The following is a 16,770-nucleotide window of genomic DNA, read 5'->3' as shown; positions in this document are numbered from 1 at the left end:
GGGCAGGGGGGCGCAACGGGCCGCTCCCGGGCCCTCCGCCCTGCCGCCGGGCCCGAACTGCGCTGCCGCTTCCGCTCCTCGGGGGCGAGGGACCTTCCGCGACCCCGTCGTGATTCAGCAGACGTGAAGTGCCGGCGAGGCGGATGTGGGGCCGCTGTCCTCCCGAACGGGGGCGGGGGGAGTTCGCATTTGGGGTCCGCGGCCCTGGAGGGGAGCGAGCCTGTGGGCGCTGCGTTAGCGTGTGGCCTTGCTCCGCCTTCGCGATGCTCGGTACAGTTTCTGAAGGTACCGTTTAATGGAGGTGAGAGCCTGCGCGGTCAGCTCGTGGTTGGGCTGGGGCTGGACCCGGGGGAGAAGGGGAACGTCAGGGGAATAGGGCGACAGCCCTTTCCCCACACAGCTGCTTTCCGTCAGTTTTGGGGACTGCCTGAGTCAAGGAAATACCTTGATGCTTATTAACTAACCCTTGAAGAATTTGTCCTCTGAGAGCTGATTGCCATTGAAATCTGAGAGAGCGGTTAGTGTCCATCATATTTGGAAGTAAGTTTCTCCCCACGATAATTAAATCTTCTATGAAGAACAAAATGTCTGCTTTTGTTCAGGCAGGGAGATGTGTGTGTTTTTTGTCGAGCCTGCCTTGAGGTAATTTGTTAAATTCTGGTTCTTGTGTGATGAAAGTAGTACTCATCTTCCCTGTACCACTTGAGACTTTAGATTTCTACTCTGTTCGCTCTTCGGTTGCATCTTCTTATAGGCTATGGAGTCAAAGGCTTGTTTACATCATGGGTCATAGCCCTCCACATTTCTGTTTATGCTTATTACCTATTTCTGTATTTTTTCCAGTTAGCTCTTCTGCTTTTGAATGGGAAAGAGGATTATATCTTTCTCTGCATTTGAGATGCAGACATACCATGGATGTATGCACTGGTGTAAGAATACTTCAGTTTTGTATTTCTAACAATTTTCTGGTATTGCCTTGTGATCTGTTTAGCTCAGCACCTACCAGATATAAAACATTTTAAACTTTTTTGAAGCTGAACTGCCTGAGTTTTGATAGCTTGAAGCCTATCATTTAAAAGGGAAAGTTAGGATTGCTTTGGGTACTTTTTTAATTAGTAAAAGAAATTACAACAGATGGAAATGAGTAATTGCCTTATCAAGTCTTTTTATTCCCAGATCATTTAAAAATTCCAAACAAAGCAAAACAAAAAAGTCTTATGGAAATCTTATGACGTTGATACTGTCTCATTAAAATAGAGATAAGTAAATGGACTCTGGCACTTGGCTGTACAACTAATATAGCTGCCATTGTGGATTCAGTAATACTGCATTCATGTTGAATTCAAAGCACTTTGAGGTGGAACAAGTGAGTGTTACCAAATTAAGGAACGACTGAGTTGTGGTGATGTAACTTCGGTGGCTGTGCTGCTGATAGAAGGCATACTGACTGCTATGAGGTTAAGACGCTTTTGGGGGAGCTTGGTGAAGGGAGTCTTACTCCAGTTGTGATCTGGGGTGTTAAGGAAAAAAGGAAGTACTGCAGTTCGCCAGACCTCTTCCCCGCCTGCATTGCCTTATCATCCTTGGAGCATGGGAGTTTCTGCCCCTCTGCAGGCAGTCCTGCAACTGCTGGCTTCCTAGGGCTGACCCTGCATACCTGGGATCTCATCTCTGTATTTGTCAGGGGAGAGGGGAAAAAAACCTGTTTTGACCTCCTTTTCTCCATACAAAACAAAGCTATATGTACTGGCCGTGGGGAGGGGAGTGGGGCTGAGACAGTACATGTGGTAGCAGCACAGCAGAGTTGGACTGATTTATTCAAGGCCTTATGCAGGACGGTGTTAAATTTCAGTGCTGTGGTACTACTGCTGCTTAATGACTTAATTTTCCTGTACATGCAGAGCTGTGATTCAAAAGCAGTAGTGATGCTTTAGATCACCCTTTCAATTGAGTGACTTAAACCTTTTAGGCAAAACATTAATTTTAAGGATAGAGGCAAGAGAAAACATAGTGTTTTAACTTAGCTTTTGCAAGCTCATGGCTTTAGTCTCAGAAACAAAACTGAAAGTGATTGCACTGTCCTTGTCTCACTGGCAGTATCTGGCCTGTAAGTTTGATATTTCTTTTTTTTTGTTGTTGTAAGTGCACTGTGGAACAAAGGAGTCAGTGAAGAGTTGCTTCTGCGAAGATCAGACACTGCATTAAGTCAAGTGTAAAATAAAACAAAGGTACCTGAAACTTCAAAGGGGAGACCAAGGAAATCTCAGGCATAAGATATGCAAATTAATAAATGTTAAGTTTTTCTTTAATAATATTCTGAAAATTGAAGTTCGAGAGTATACTGATTAATATAAAGAATATAGTGATCAGTTGGGAGACTTAGTGTATAGTATCGGTTGATGGACAGAAAAACCCTAACGGTGACAAATTATCAAAAACATGAAGAGCTCCATCTTCACTGTTCACATGGTGTTTTGCAATGCCCAGTACTTGTTATCCTAGAGGCGAAAATCTCTAACAGAATAGCAGTCAGGTTTCCAGATCAATCCAGCAGACCACCTCATCTAACTCGGTCACACTGGCAGCCAGAGCTGGTTTTGCTGCTGGCAGAAATGCTATAATGCTACAGAAGGCATCACCTTACTCATCCTCCCTTTTATTTGTATAGGCTTATAGTTTCCTGTTGCTTCCACAAACTTTAAGCATTGATAATTCAGCACATGCAATATTGTTGTGAATGTTCAGTCTCCATATTGTAAGTTTTTGACATCAGCCTGTTCATGTATTTTTCCGTTGGTGCTGGGCTGAATATTTTGATAAATTGATCTGTGAGAAATTTAGTTTTACTTATGAGGCAGATCTTCTATCCAGTCTTCTCTGGCATTTTGCTTCTAACATAATCACTCCCAGTCTTTTCAATCATAAATTCCAGAGCTTCAGCTGTCATTTTGTAAGGATCTCTACCTAAAGGCATTACTGTTTAAAACTGATCAGTGCAGTGTCAATCAATGTCAGTGTAAAGAAGGCCTAGTGGAGTTGTAATTGAAAAGCTCTGAAAGATGTTTTTGAAAACTTGTTTGAAGGAAAGGCAAAGAAGGGTTGTTTACAAATTATAAATAGCTTTCTTGTTTGAAAAAGTAGGTCTTCTAGTGTGTATCAAAGGTTGGTTTCTCTTCCCTGTATTATGTCTGCTTGCTCTGATAACTAGGAAGGCGGTGCTATTGATTTGACCACATGTACCAGTCTACAATCGATCCTTGGGATCGCAGTTGAGGATACAACCCTGAGCTCACAGTTTTTCTGTTAACTACTTAGGTAGGTAATCCCCTCCGGTATGCAAGTGCCGTCTGACTTCGTTTGAATAAGCTCATGCCCTGTGTCCCTAATGACCTTTCGCAGTCAGTGTAGTCTTGTATTAAGGTCTCTAAGAGAAACTGAGCATTGGAGTTTTTCCCTCTCTTAAGTGATCAGATTTATTCCAAATCCTTGCTTTCACAGGAAAGGTATTTTCTTAAATGTTAAGAAATACTGTCTTTTGTGTGGTTGGGAAATTTTGAAAGAACAGCTTGTATGTCCAGACTTTGGTTGTGGGGTTTTGGTTTCTGTTTTTTGTTTTGTTTTTCTCTTTGAAGGCTACATGGTCTTTTCAGAATCACTTGTACTTGAAATGCAAAAGTATATCAAAGGGGAGACAAAATATCATTGCTCTATTTAATTCTCCTTTTCTAGAAGGGAAAGCAGGTTGGTTCAAAATACCATGTTACATTAGTAGTATTACAGTTTCTAACTGACCGAGTTCAGATAGAAATTCTGAGATTGTATTTTTCGCATCTGCATTTTGTGTCAGAAGCTTACACTGGAGTAACATTTTTAGTAGGGAAATCAGAACATGAGTCATACCTAAGAAGTATTCAGTTGATCAGCTGGAAGATGGCATGAGTATGAATATACCTGAGCTACTTGGCTATTGCTAGTTGCTATAGTGGAAACTAGTAATAAGGAGTTGTGAGCTCCCAGGTAGTCTGGTCTGTGTTGCTGGAGATAAGCATTCATGGTAACTATCTACTGGATTATGTGAAAGACTTGATTTAAGCCCTTTCCTGATGCCTCTGACATCTCTAGGCAGCAGATGAAGCTGTGACCAAAATGACTGGTGAGATTTATTCCCTGAGTTTGGGAGGCTGGATTTCCAAGAGTATGTGTATTACTGGTTATGCTATGTCAGATGTTAGCACTGTTCTTAATCTATGGATACAGAGATGTGCTCATGTGTTCAACTCGATTTACCTCATCAGTTCTGAACTCTGAAATAAAACTAGATTCCTAGTTTATGAACACTCTGCAAAGTAATTGTTAAAGCGTATGTATTTCCTTTTCTGATACAGTAAAGCCACACTGGGATCCACCCTAATGACTAATACCATCATGTGGTATCCTTACACAGTAATGTGTAATAATTGGAAATAGGAATATAGGAGGCACATGTGGTAGGGAAAGGAGGTTATATGAATAAAATCACCATTAATCATCTGGAATAAAATTGTGTGTGGCAAAAAAGGATAGAAAATCTTTATGCTGCCTAACTTCTGCAAAAAGAATGCCTTCTAAACCTTTTAATTAGGTATTAGGTCACCATGAACAGTTTTTTGCTAGTCTGCTTGACTTCTTGGTAGAAAAAAAAGCTGAAATATTACTGAGTTCCATTTTGCTTGCTGTGTACATAATAGTGTAAAAAGAAGGGGGTTTATTGTGCTTTTCAGAAAGTACCTTGAGGTTCTTTATTGGGAAGAAGGGGAATGAGTAAGTTAATATATCCCCTAAATCAGGTGTGAGTTGAAATTTTGCAAACAAAAATGGATGGAAAAATTATGGTAGTATAATATAACTTTGCACTCAAGGGGGTGATGAATCATAAAGATTCTGGGGGGCAGGTTTCTGTATTACATGCCTCTGAGATTTGTGGGCTCCTTACAGACCTAGATTTGTTAATCAAGATGTATTCTGTCAATGGTTATTGGTTGGCAGGACTCTGTACTGGCAATTATTTTTACAGCTAAGCAAATAACTATTTGAATTATCATCTTCTAGATAACCATTCTGAGAAATACTTTAAAGAAAATGTTTGGGTAAGAAAATTCTTTATCAAATTATGATCAGCCAAATATTTGTGTTACCATTTTAATCTGAAGAACTGCTAGACTGATAAGGAGTCTTGGGCTTGCACAAATGCAAAATGCAGTTTAAGTCATTGAACTGTCAATTACTAGATTCTAATTAGTGTCTTAGCAGAGGGCAATTTTCAAAATATCTGCAGTTACAAGCTTCCTTCTGTTCGTAGAAGGGAGTATAATATGTGCTTTCTGTTGACTTAACTAGTAATCTTTTGATAACTGGTAAAAAGCTTGTAATGTATTCCTAGACCACTGAATGCCTGTGCTTAGTAATATAATTTCTTTGCAAAGAAAATGCAAGTAAAGACAGCAAAAAGCTTATTGCTTTTAACTAACACTATTGAATTTTTCTTAATTTGTATGCAAAGGGAAAGCTAGTGAATTCAAGTGTGGACATAAATGTAATACTGTAATGTTCTCCAGTCTCTTTTACACAAAAATCTTCAGTGGAAAAAGCCTTAATAAATACAGCTTAAAGAATCCACCAGTGTATTATGAGATGCAAGACAAATTAAGGTAGACAAAGGTGAAGAAGTTGAATGTGGCATGAATGGATAGGTGGTCTAAGCTGTTTGTGGAGATGAGGATGGGCTCTAGAAATACACATTTGGTTGATAGAATGGGTGTGACATCTGTTTGTGTGACACAGTAATATCCTTTTCATACCTGAGCTTCCATAATGCATATACAAGTAGTATAAATTTCTGACAGTCTCTTGAGGTGTTCTGTCTGTGTTATGATATTGGACTGATTAAGAAGTTCTCCCTTCTACCTCTCTGCCTTCTCTCCCCTCTCCCAAGGAGATGGATGCTTGAAATACACCAGTATTTAGTGCAGGAATCTAGCTATACTATGGATAAATTAATTCTACCTAGTAATGTAAAGGTGGTCTCTTCCCAGCTTGAAGGAAAAGAGAGAAGTTGTGTATTCATTTTATGACAAGCCTTCTTCAAGCCATAGTTCTCCTGTAATTTGGTGTTATGGCGAGAATGTGAATGTGATGTTCCTGTCCTGTCTTACGAAGCACTGGATTTGTTTGCTCAAGTAAGCTAGATTGAGTCAGACATACAGGTTAAAAGAGACAGGCTGGGACGAAAATCTGTTATCTTGGTTGAGGAATGGTCACCCCATAGTCTTTCCACTTCTTTAAAAAAAAATCTTGCTGCTTTGTCACAGTATTGATGGTTCACTGAGATCTCTGTACTGTTACCAGTCTCATATTGTTGCCTATCTGTTAGATATTTGGAGAGGAAAAGCTGTGGGTATGACAGTTGCACGGTCATGGTGCAGTATCATCCAGCAACCTACTCTGGTCGAGTTACAAAATAGAAGGAAGGGTAGACTGCTGAAGCTGAGTCAGATCTGTCAAAATGTCCTGAGGAAATGAAGCTAATGCATCTCTAAAGGCTTCTTTTGCACATGAAATGAGCTGTTTCTGTTTAGTTATTCATTGCTTTAAGTGTTTCAGAGGTTGCATTCATTACTGTAGCTGCTGAAGACATTTCTAATTTGCAGGAAAAAAGTTTATACCACTGGAGTGAGACTGGATATATAGTGTATAACAAAATTGCAGACTTAAACTAATTCGAATTAGTAACTTAGAAATAAAGTTTGGACTAAATCTGATTTCATATTACCAATCCAGAAGAACATCCTTAAGACTTTTATAGTAAGATGGAAAGCTGAATAGGAATGATTCAATAGATAATATTGGAGGCACAAAGATATTGATCCAAACTTGAGAGAATGCAGTGAGATTCCTGGGGTAGCTGTGGATTTGGAGTTCAGCAAATGCAAGTTCCTTTCTGGCTTTGCTGCTGACTGAGCTGCATGACTGGGCAAACTGCTTCAGCGTTGTGTCTTGTTCACCACACCTGCAAATCCGGGATAGTTTTACTGCTGGTTAAGTGCCCTGAAAACTATTTTGAAGTCTCGTATAAGAGCTAGGCAGTGCTGAAGGCATAAGGGAGTTTTGTCAAAACTGCTTTCTGTTCAGAGGAAAGGTAATGAATGAAAAGTGTGTGTGTGTAAGGATGTTTAATTCCTGGCAATATGAACATCCTTTAGACTTCTGGATTTCATCTGAAACCAGAGTCTTTCTGTGGGTATGGTTTCTTTTCCATTTTCCATTCCACTTGAATGTGAAACTCTAGTTCAGTCTTCATACAGTCATATCATTGGGAGGCTTGTAGTTGTGTGTGTGTCTGTTGCTCCCAATACCTCGTGAGTTTCTGGATTTTGCTCTCTATGTTCTTAATAGATCATTCTGTGTTTGTGGGAAAGTACAAGCTTCCAGTCTACACTAGTCCTTAAACTCATCTGCTACAAACATTGACTAAAAGTGTAGGATTGCAGTGTTGGGTGGGCAGCCTGTATTGTTGTCTTACACAGAGAAAAAGCAGAACTTTTTAGTTTGTTTTTAAGTGAGGAAATATAAATCTTGAAACTCATTTCATATGGAAGCAGTTGGAATTAGGTTAGGTGGGTGTAGAATTTATTTTACGACACCTAGGGATCTACTATCTTGTCTGAATGTAGCTGGTGACTGCTGCATAGCAGGGAGGGAGGGACGATGTTTCTGGTAGGGAAAGGCTTTCTGAAGCAGTATTTAAAGGTGAGTGTAGCAACTGGAACATCCTTGAAAGTTATGTCTCAGGGATTGGGTAGTTACTCTAATTTTCTTCTCAGAGGGTAAGGATCATCTGCATGTTTATGTATCTTCACTGCTAGTAACCTCAGCTGTGTCAGTTCCACACACAGAATGAACCTTGTTTAATAGATGTACTGATTCTTTGTTTTTTTCCTGTTGCTTGTGACTTCCATTCCTGAACTTTTCAGTCTATTGTTGGACTGTAGGCTGAACCTTATTTTCATTTAAGCAGCCCTAAATACAGGGGCCTTTGTTTGAGAACTGCAAAACCAAGAGATTGCAAGGAAGATGTTTCTGCTCAGGACTGGAGTGTGCTGCTTTCAGGTGGTATAGGCCATTGAAGTTGTTTAATATACAACACAGTAAGCAGCTCATTTACTTACCGTATTCTGGGGGTGTTTTTTGGTAATATCTCCGCTGTAGCTGAGGGCAACCTCAGTTTGGCTTTTCTGCTCAGAGGTAAATTTCTACTTTTCTACACTAGACAAGCTCACTTAAGACAACTTAAGCTTCCTGTCTTCTCAATGAATTCAATTCCAGAGGTTTACTTGGTGTGGAAACCACCAGTTTGCTGAGCCTATTCAGATGTCTGCTAGCTTGCCTGTGTCAGAGTACTTTTTCTGATAGCTGGTAATGATACTTCTGTTCCTGTGTGTTTTTAAAGAGCAGAACTTAATGTTTGATGATACCTTTGGTCTTCTCTAAAGTTAGCAAGCCTTTTCAAGATATATTTAACATGTGTTCACTTTAAAACTGCTTCCTGCTCTTTATACCCTGTTATGCACCATTTCTGCATTTAATTAAACAAGTGGAACTTTTTTATTTAAAATATGACTTCTGGTAGTGGAATTTAATTCAGGGTTGACTAGTGATAGTGTTTCTGATGTAGATCATCTTTATAATGCAGTCATTCAGTCCTGTTTGGACTGTGTGGAAAAACATGAAAGCAGGCTTTACCGATACTATATCTGGAGATGTAACAAGATTGATTCTTATTTAGGCATCACTGCAGTGGAACCATATCTTTATTTGCTTGATTCACTTTTTAAGATTTCAGTTTGATTTCTTTGTTCTGTTGAGTTAGTCTGGGAAAGAGTATATCCTTGCTGTGACCTCAGCTCTGCAAACATACGAAAATAGCTGAAGTGTTCACCTTGAACACTGATGAGGTTTCTTCTTCCTTTGTCTATTAGTTTTATCCTTCAGTACAATCTGGGAGCTTTTCAGGCATGTATTTCTGTATATGCTTATTTTCTTGTCTCAAAAAGAAGGGTTGGATGAAGACAGATACCTGTTGGCTTAGTAGGAGTGACACGTGAATTAAGGACAAAATGAGCTAACACTGAAAGCTGAAACTGTACCAGTGACATCTTGATGGGTGGAAAATGATGTATAAAACAAAAATCAAAACAAATCAAATGATGTATAAAACAAAATCAAGTAAGTGTGTGAAGAATGTCACATCTGTAGCACCTAAGGTGGCATTATTTCTTACATTAGCACTGTCAAGACAAAGGCAAAAGAAATTTAGGATGTATATTTTGAAAATCACAAAGGCTTGAGACAATGTAAGTTTTATGTTGTCACTTCACAGAAAAGCGTTTTGGTGAACATGCTTTTCCAGGTGTGCTGTCATCAGCTCTTAGGTGCTTCAGGAGTAGGCAGTTTTTAGAACTTTTGCTTTTATGTATCTCACTCAAAGTGTATATTTGGTAAAAGAGTAATTTATGAATAGGGATGTTTCCTGGAAAACAGACAACACTGATTGATGAAGCTGAAAGAGGGTAGATTTCAATTGGATTGAAGGAAAAAACATTTTACAGTGAAGGTGGTGAGATGCTGGGTTTGCCCAGAGAAGCTGTGGATGCCCCATCATTGGGAGTGTTCAAGGCCAGGTTGGACAGGGCTCTGAGCAACCTGGTCTAATGAAAGATGTTCCTGCCTGTGGCAGGGGGTGTGGACTAGATGATTTTTGAACATCCCTCCCAACCCAAACCATTCCATGACTGGTGGCTTCTAAATTAAGTGAATTTACAGGGAACTTGCATTCTCAGAATGTGGTTCTTTTAGTTGAGAGAAATGAGGTATGTTAGTGGGAAACAAGGACATCAGATATCAGGAAGTTCATCAGTTTTAACCGCATTATGGGAGAGATCCCTTAAGGAGTGGGAGAATGCTGTTGGTGGCCTTTTGCATTTAACGGCTTGGTCTGAGGGCACAATCAGGATTTGAAGCAGTGGCTCCCTTGCAGAGTTCAACGTTTTAGCCTGCTTACTGCAGGACAGGCAGAATTGTTCGTAGGTGGAGTAGTTATTTTCACAGGCTGTATTTTCTGTCAGTACCATACTGAGTTTTGCTGGGAAAATATTAAATCTGTGGTGAGAGTGGGTAGTGCATGTGACCCTAGTATAAGAGGAAAAATTGGTGAATCTATAGTAATCTTAACACTGGTCCCATTATTCTTGTACAGCCGCATATTCTGGCTGCATTCAAATGTATGAAATGGCAATTGATGTTTGACCTGCTGGCAGATTTTATTTTTCCATTTAAAAACTTCTGTCCAACTTGATTTCTATCTAGGTATTTTTTGTCTCCTGCTTTGAAGTAATTCCATAAGCATTCATATTTCACCAGATTTCTAACTAAAGCCATAATTGTCAATAAATAGTGCCATTTCTCTTCAGAGCTTTAACAAAAAAAATGTGACAAGTTGTATAGCTTTCTTTAGAATGGGCTTTTTAGAGTAGTCATTTAGTTGATGGAGTGTATTTAAATGCATTAAATTCTGGTTAATTAATATTTATCAAAAGGACACAAGTTGCTTTCTGCAATAAAATAATTTGAGTTCTTGTGTTAGTATTAGGGGTAGATCCTGATATGGCCAACAGAGCTGAACTTGTTTGTAGGTAATATAAGATCCACTACCTGTACACCACTCTTGATTAAAGAGCATATGAAGAAGAGAGCTTGAAACTGCACATATTGTGTTATTTTCAGGTAAAAAGGGGGATGTTCTTATTAATGGCAAAAGGTGTTTTATGTTGGCAGCATTTGGGGCATGTTTTCTAGCTCTCCTCATTCATAACTGGGACAAGTCTGAAGTGTTAATAATATTCAAGTACTTAAGAGTCAGCTTGTTACATACTGAAGTATCACTGCAATGAATAGAGCAGCATTTTAATTAGCTGGTGCTGCCCTGAGCTCCAGACATACATTTTAAATGTGCAGGATATTCCATCTTTTTTTCATATGTCTTTACCAAAAGAACAGAATAAGTGGGCTATTTTATTGTTGAAGTTAGCAACTTTCTCTAGCTAGCAGTCTCTCTCATTCGAGAAGGGTTGTATGGAAATACTAGCTTTCTTCTAAAGTGCTAGGATTAACTAAAAAAGTTAATGCACATACCTGGCTCTGGCTGGTGCTAAGATTACTGTTTAAGATCTGACTTGTTTGTAGTAATATGAAGTCTTGTGCTAATTGAGCTGAAGTAGCTAAATCTGTTAATAGTTACTAGATGCTCTCCATCCAACTACTTAAAGTTCTCAGAAGTGGTAGGTATTTGCCATCCAAATTTTAGATATAGGAAAACAGTTAAACACAGTTGCTATGCTCAATACTCTGTTTCATTACTGCATTGTGAGATTATTGGAGCCTTCATTGTGGTACGAGTGCTGGATCATCTTTTTTCTCTTTTTTCCTAGAATATAGGAGCTGCACAACATGCTTCTATTTTCTGCTATGGTTTACCATGCAAGTGTCTGTCTTGTTGTATCTCAAGGAAAGGAAGATGGTCCTTCTATTTCTAGTTTATCACTCTTGGTGATGTAGCTTTTATAGATTAACGAAGCTGATCTTTAGAAGCAAAAAAAGATGTACGCTCGTGGGTTTTTCCCTATGCTTTTCTGTTTAGATGATCTTTAAATAACTTGGGTAACAATCACTGGTAGGAACTACACTACGAAATCCGCATCTGCTCTTGGAGTTGACAGAATCTCGGCTATCTAGTTTGCTGAGTTTGAGAGTCAGGCCAGCCTTAAATGTTAGTTGCAGGTGATTTTCTCTTATGGCAAGACTATTGGAAAGAGTCCATTTTAAAAAGTTACCCATTTGCTGCAACAGTTAAACATGAATTTAGAATGGGTGCTTCTTCTATACTCGTTTGACATGTCAGTCTCTGGCTGAAGGAACTTGCACTGATCTGCCTTGACCACTGGCTGTCTATAAGTAATTTTAAGTCTTGTTATGCTCTTGCTTGTGAAACTTGTAGGTCCAGAGTCTTATAAGCTTCAACTTAATTATAAACTTGTACAGCTGGTAAATGATTCAGTGATTAAAAAAACTGGTGCATTAGTGTACTACATTTCCTCAGCCATTGTAGTGTTTTTCCTTATTTTTTGGTTGAAGTGCATGGGAAATTACCTTCTGTCCCAAATACACAGTCAGGATCTTAAAGGAAGAATAGAGCTGTCCATTATCAGTTAAGAGCCTTAAATCCTTAACCAGCCCCAATAGTATGTGCTTTTAACAAGTGCAATGTCTTTAAGAAAGTGGGACATGACATGAGGATAGCTGCTTAACTACAGGTGTCTAATATTAATGCAGTGAATCCATATGGAACAACGGGGTGAGAGGTGCTGTGCTTCTCTGAGAGCATGTGGAAGAGCCGTCTTCTGCTTCCTGTTGATTGATGTATACTGAAGCAGAAACTCTAATTGCCCACTTTGTCACATTAAGCAATGACACAATTTGAAGAATCCGTTTCTCCTAATGTTTATCACTGCTAGGAAGACACTATTCAACATCTGCATTTAAAGCAGCGTAATGGATGTTACTGCCATCACTAAAGAGTGTTGCCTCTTAATCCAATAATGTGATCTGTACACGGACCAACTCTTCAGGGGCTCTTTTCTCCCTGTCCTTCCTACTCATGTATTCTGGAAGTGGTTTTAAAAGTGGCATTTCATTGTTTCTTGTACATCTGCCCCTCAATCATAGCACTGGAAATAACAAATGAAATTAGTTTGATGTTCTATGCTGTCCTTCAAAATCTGCATCTCTTACCACAGTTGCTTGGATTGTTGATCCATGGGGTGTGTATGCCACAGAGATACTTCATCCCTTGCTTCACCCACCTCTTGTTGTTAGTGTAGTCCCTGCTCTGCATTTGATTAAATGCAGAGTGATCACTTGTCTTCATCTTATGGAATATAAGTACATGTCATTAGATTTGTTTTAACCAGTGGCCATTGAAAATTGAAGGAAACTCCATACCTCTGTTTGCCTTAAGGAGGGTCTGGTTTGTACTTGTGGATCTTAAAATATATTAAGAACCTTAATGTACCATATCTCCTGGGTTGGAGTAGCACTTAAAAGCAGTTACTGTAGAAATACTTAATTTTTTTTTGTTTCTGTTAAGACTAGTGAAAGTGATGCTTTTCGTTTCCCAGCCCCCCCCCTTTTTTTTTTTTTTTCTGCAGGGCATGTGTTTGCGACATGTCAAATCTAGTTTTGCAACAACTTTATCCAAAGAGCTGTTATCAGTGTCTCAACATGATCGGGCTTAACGAAAGGGGAGTACCTCGATGCAGCTGACTATGCTCATTGTTTGCAGGACTGTTAGAGGTACAAAGCAGAAGCATTTGCTGCAGATTTTAGGGTGAGTCATCTATTTGGAGACTGCAGTAAATGAAAATGGATTCTATTTTGTACTGTAGTAAACTCCTGTGATCAGCTTTTTACTGTCAGTCTACATAAGAGATCTCAGTTGTGTAGCAATGATTGTATACTTATATAGGTGGGAAGCTTTGATATGAGAATCTTAACTTTTGTTTTATCTTAGCAACAGACAGTGCCTACTTCTGTTTTTGTTGTATGAGGCTATATACAGAATCCTTGTCTTGGTTATAGCCTTTCACTGGCACTGAAACAAGTAGTTACAGTGAAAACTTCAACCACTGTCTAAATCTGCAATACCTGTGATGCATTAGAAGTAAAGCACTTGAATCAGGCTGCTTTTCACTGTTCCTCAATGTAAAGTCAATAGTAGTTCATGAATGTAATATAGGGAGAAAAAATGGTCCTTTCTTTTTGAAGTTTTTTCTCTTTAGAGTGAATGAATGCTCAGTTCTGATGAAGTGATGAATGCTCAGAAATTCTCAGTTCAGTGTACTTAGACTATACAATGCGTCTTAGCAGGCAAAATGGAGATTGCAAGATCAGGTCTCTTCTCTGAAATCATAGAAGTGCTGATTTGGTTATTGTTGATAACTTGAGTCATTTTGGTTTCCTGTGACCCATAATAAGTACATTTCTTATTTGGACAGGAGTTACTTCAGCAAATTCATGTGTTGTTGAATCTAGGTATACTTGCATCCCAGTAGCAACAGGAGACCAGTTCTTCTTTACAAATAGTTAAAGTGGACTGAGTTACCACTGAGAAAACTGTTCCAGGTAACATCAGTAGTAGGATGCTTCCAACTTGACAACGGTCAGAGCTCCTTCAGAAGAAAAAGAATGTGGACATAATCTTCAGGGAAAACACCAATAGAAGGAACATGGAAATAATAATTAAAAAACACCCTGACTTCCCAGCAGCTCCCCATGAGTCACTCTTGATAATGATTTTTTTTTCCTCATCTGTTGATGAGACTGTTCCTTTGGTATTGCTTGACTGCACCAAGTCATGCTCCCCTGCATTCTCCTTGTTGTTTGGCACACAGCTAAGGAGTCATTCAGGTTTAAGTGGTGATGTGCCAGGTGGACTGTCTTGGTCATCTCTTGTGCTGTCCCTTCAAGATTTTCCAGCTTGTCATCTATCTCTTTGTGCCGTGCCAGTTGTTTCTGTCATAAGTTTTGTCTTGTCACTTCTCTGTTTCTTCATTTTTGTGTCCTTTTTGTTGTTGTGGAGGTTTCCTTGTCCACTTCTATCCCCTTCTATCAGTCACCCTGAGGTCCTCTGCCCTCATCCTGGGCTCTGCTGTACTTGTGTTCTCTGGCTGGCTGGTTTTAAGAGTGTTGCCCTGTTGCCTCAGTGTTACTGTGTGAAAAATGAATATACAAACAGGAAGAAAAGAGCTCACATCAGGTTGCTTCAGTGGCTGCTTGATGTTAAAGTTGCTTATTAGCTCTGATCTTCTCTTCAGAGGGTTAGCCACAACCAAGAATGAAGGAATGGAGCTAAAGAGGTCGAGATACATAGAAGAGAACTTGTAGGTAGCTGTAAGAAAACGTTGTAGTATTATGCAACTAGCTTGTTTCCCTAGCTCAGGAAAGGCATTGAAAAAGTTTACATGCAGTATAGAGCATGTTCTTTGTGAATTTCAAATGTGCAGTAGAGCATCGGATAAAAATGTGTGCTCCCATGCACCTTTCCCACAGATGCCCTTCTGCATCCTGTTCTGGAGATCAAAGGCAACAGTGTTAGGGCTGCAGTTGTCTATTAGCTGGTTTCGAGTAGGGCTTTAGGAGCAAGTCCTTTAAATTTCTGTAAGAGCAGTTAACAGAGGTAATCAAATCTTTACAGGGCGGTGTAAAGGCTTTCAGTAAGCAAATACAGTTCTGATAATGCCCAGAATCACAGTAGCAACATCAGTAACTTTCTAACTGGCTGCAGATACATTTTCCAGCCGGCAGAACAGAGAAAAAGCAAGATGCTTGTAACAGTGGTCCCTAAATAGCCTATCAAATCTGATTAGTCACATGACACTATTTTAATTAAACCCTCTTTGGAAAGGAGGTGACTGAACGTGGCTGGCAGCCTGTTCTCACGGTACTGGGTGCGGTGCTTAACAATTCTGTTTGCTGACAGTGCCTTCTGCAGTCATAGTATTTTAGTAAGTGTGCACTAACAGGGCATCAGCTAGTGTGACACAAACTCAAACACTGCTTGATTCTAAAGTGTGACTGTCTCTCTGGAAATGGTCCATTTCATTATTAGCTTGCTATTGATGTGCCTTAGCTAAAATAAGGTGTTGCATATGGCAGAGGAGTTAATGCCAGTGCATTAGGATTTTACTCCAGGATTGCCAACAAAAGCGAGATACTTACTGCTTACATGGGGTATTTTGACACTGAGGGTACATCCAAGGCTTTATGCAGATTGACATACAGCTGTAAAACTCTGGATGCTAGATGTGCACATCTTTGTTCTGCAGGATTTGTACTCATTGCTACTAATGTCCTTGAAGCAAACTGATAGTGTCATGGTAACTCACTGTTCAGTTAACTAAGATCAGTGTGTGAGATGGAAACCTACTATGTCCTCGCAGCAGCCTGCTGAAGAGGGGATATAAATTATCATTCTAAACCCGATCTCTTTGAATTTACAGTCTCCTTTATGTCAGTACAGTCTGGAATAAGCTACTTCTGGTGGATGAAGTAGACAGCATAAACTGTGTTGCTTGTAGATAACTGGGGCTGCATTGAAAAAAAATCCCTTCTCAGTTGAGTTGCAAAAGTGAGGAGGTTACTTCCTCTCATCAGAAGTTTTTAAATCCTATAGAAAAGATGCACTTGCTTTTCAGTCTGAGTAACTAGAAGAAAGAAGAACTCGAAGCAATTAAAGGAAGTGTGTAGAGGCCTTGTCACTAGTTTAGCCCAGCTGTAATAGTGGTGGATGATGGGCAGCCACAGCACATGCTAGCAGGCCATGTGTCAGTCTCTGGTGACATACAGAGGACTGGTTGAGGTATGTTAAGACTGTATCGTTTCACACGTGGCCTGACTTTTTCAATAATAACAAATCAAGTTGACATCTTAATTGCTACTCTTACACAAAGGAACTAGGATCATGGAAGCTTGTCTGACAGTGTGATGTGCGTCTGAAAGGTGCAGCCTATTTTATGTACTGTATGTAGTCTGCAGTCTGGTCTCGTTCTCTGCAGCACTGGGACCAGTAAAGCCCATTCAGCTCTAGTAGCTGACATGCAGCTGTACTGGCTGGTCCTGTGG

Source organism: Athene cunicularia (assembly GCF_003259725.1).
Source record: "Athene cunicularia isolate RWA chromosome Z unlocalized genomic scaffold, athCun1 chrZ_part1, whole genome shotgun sequence".
NCBI classification, from domain to species: domain Eukaryota; kingdom Metazoa; phylum Chordata; class Aves; order Strigiformes; family Strigidae; genus Athene; species Athene cunicularia.
Note: the sequence above shows the minus strand (reverse complement) of the source record.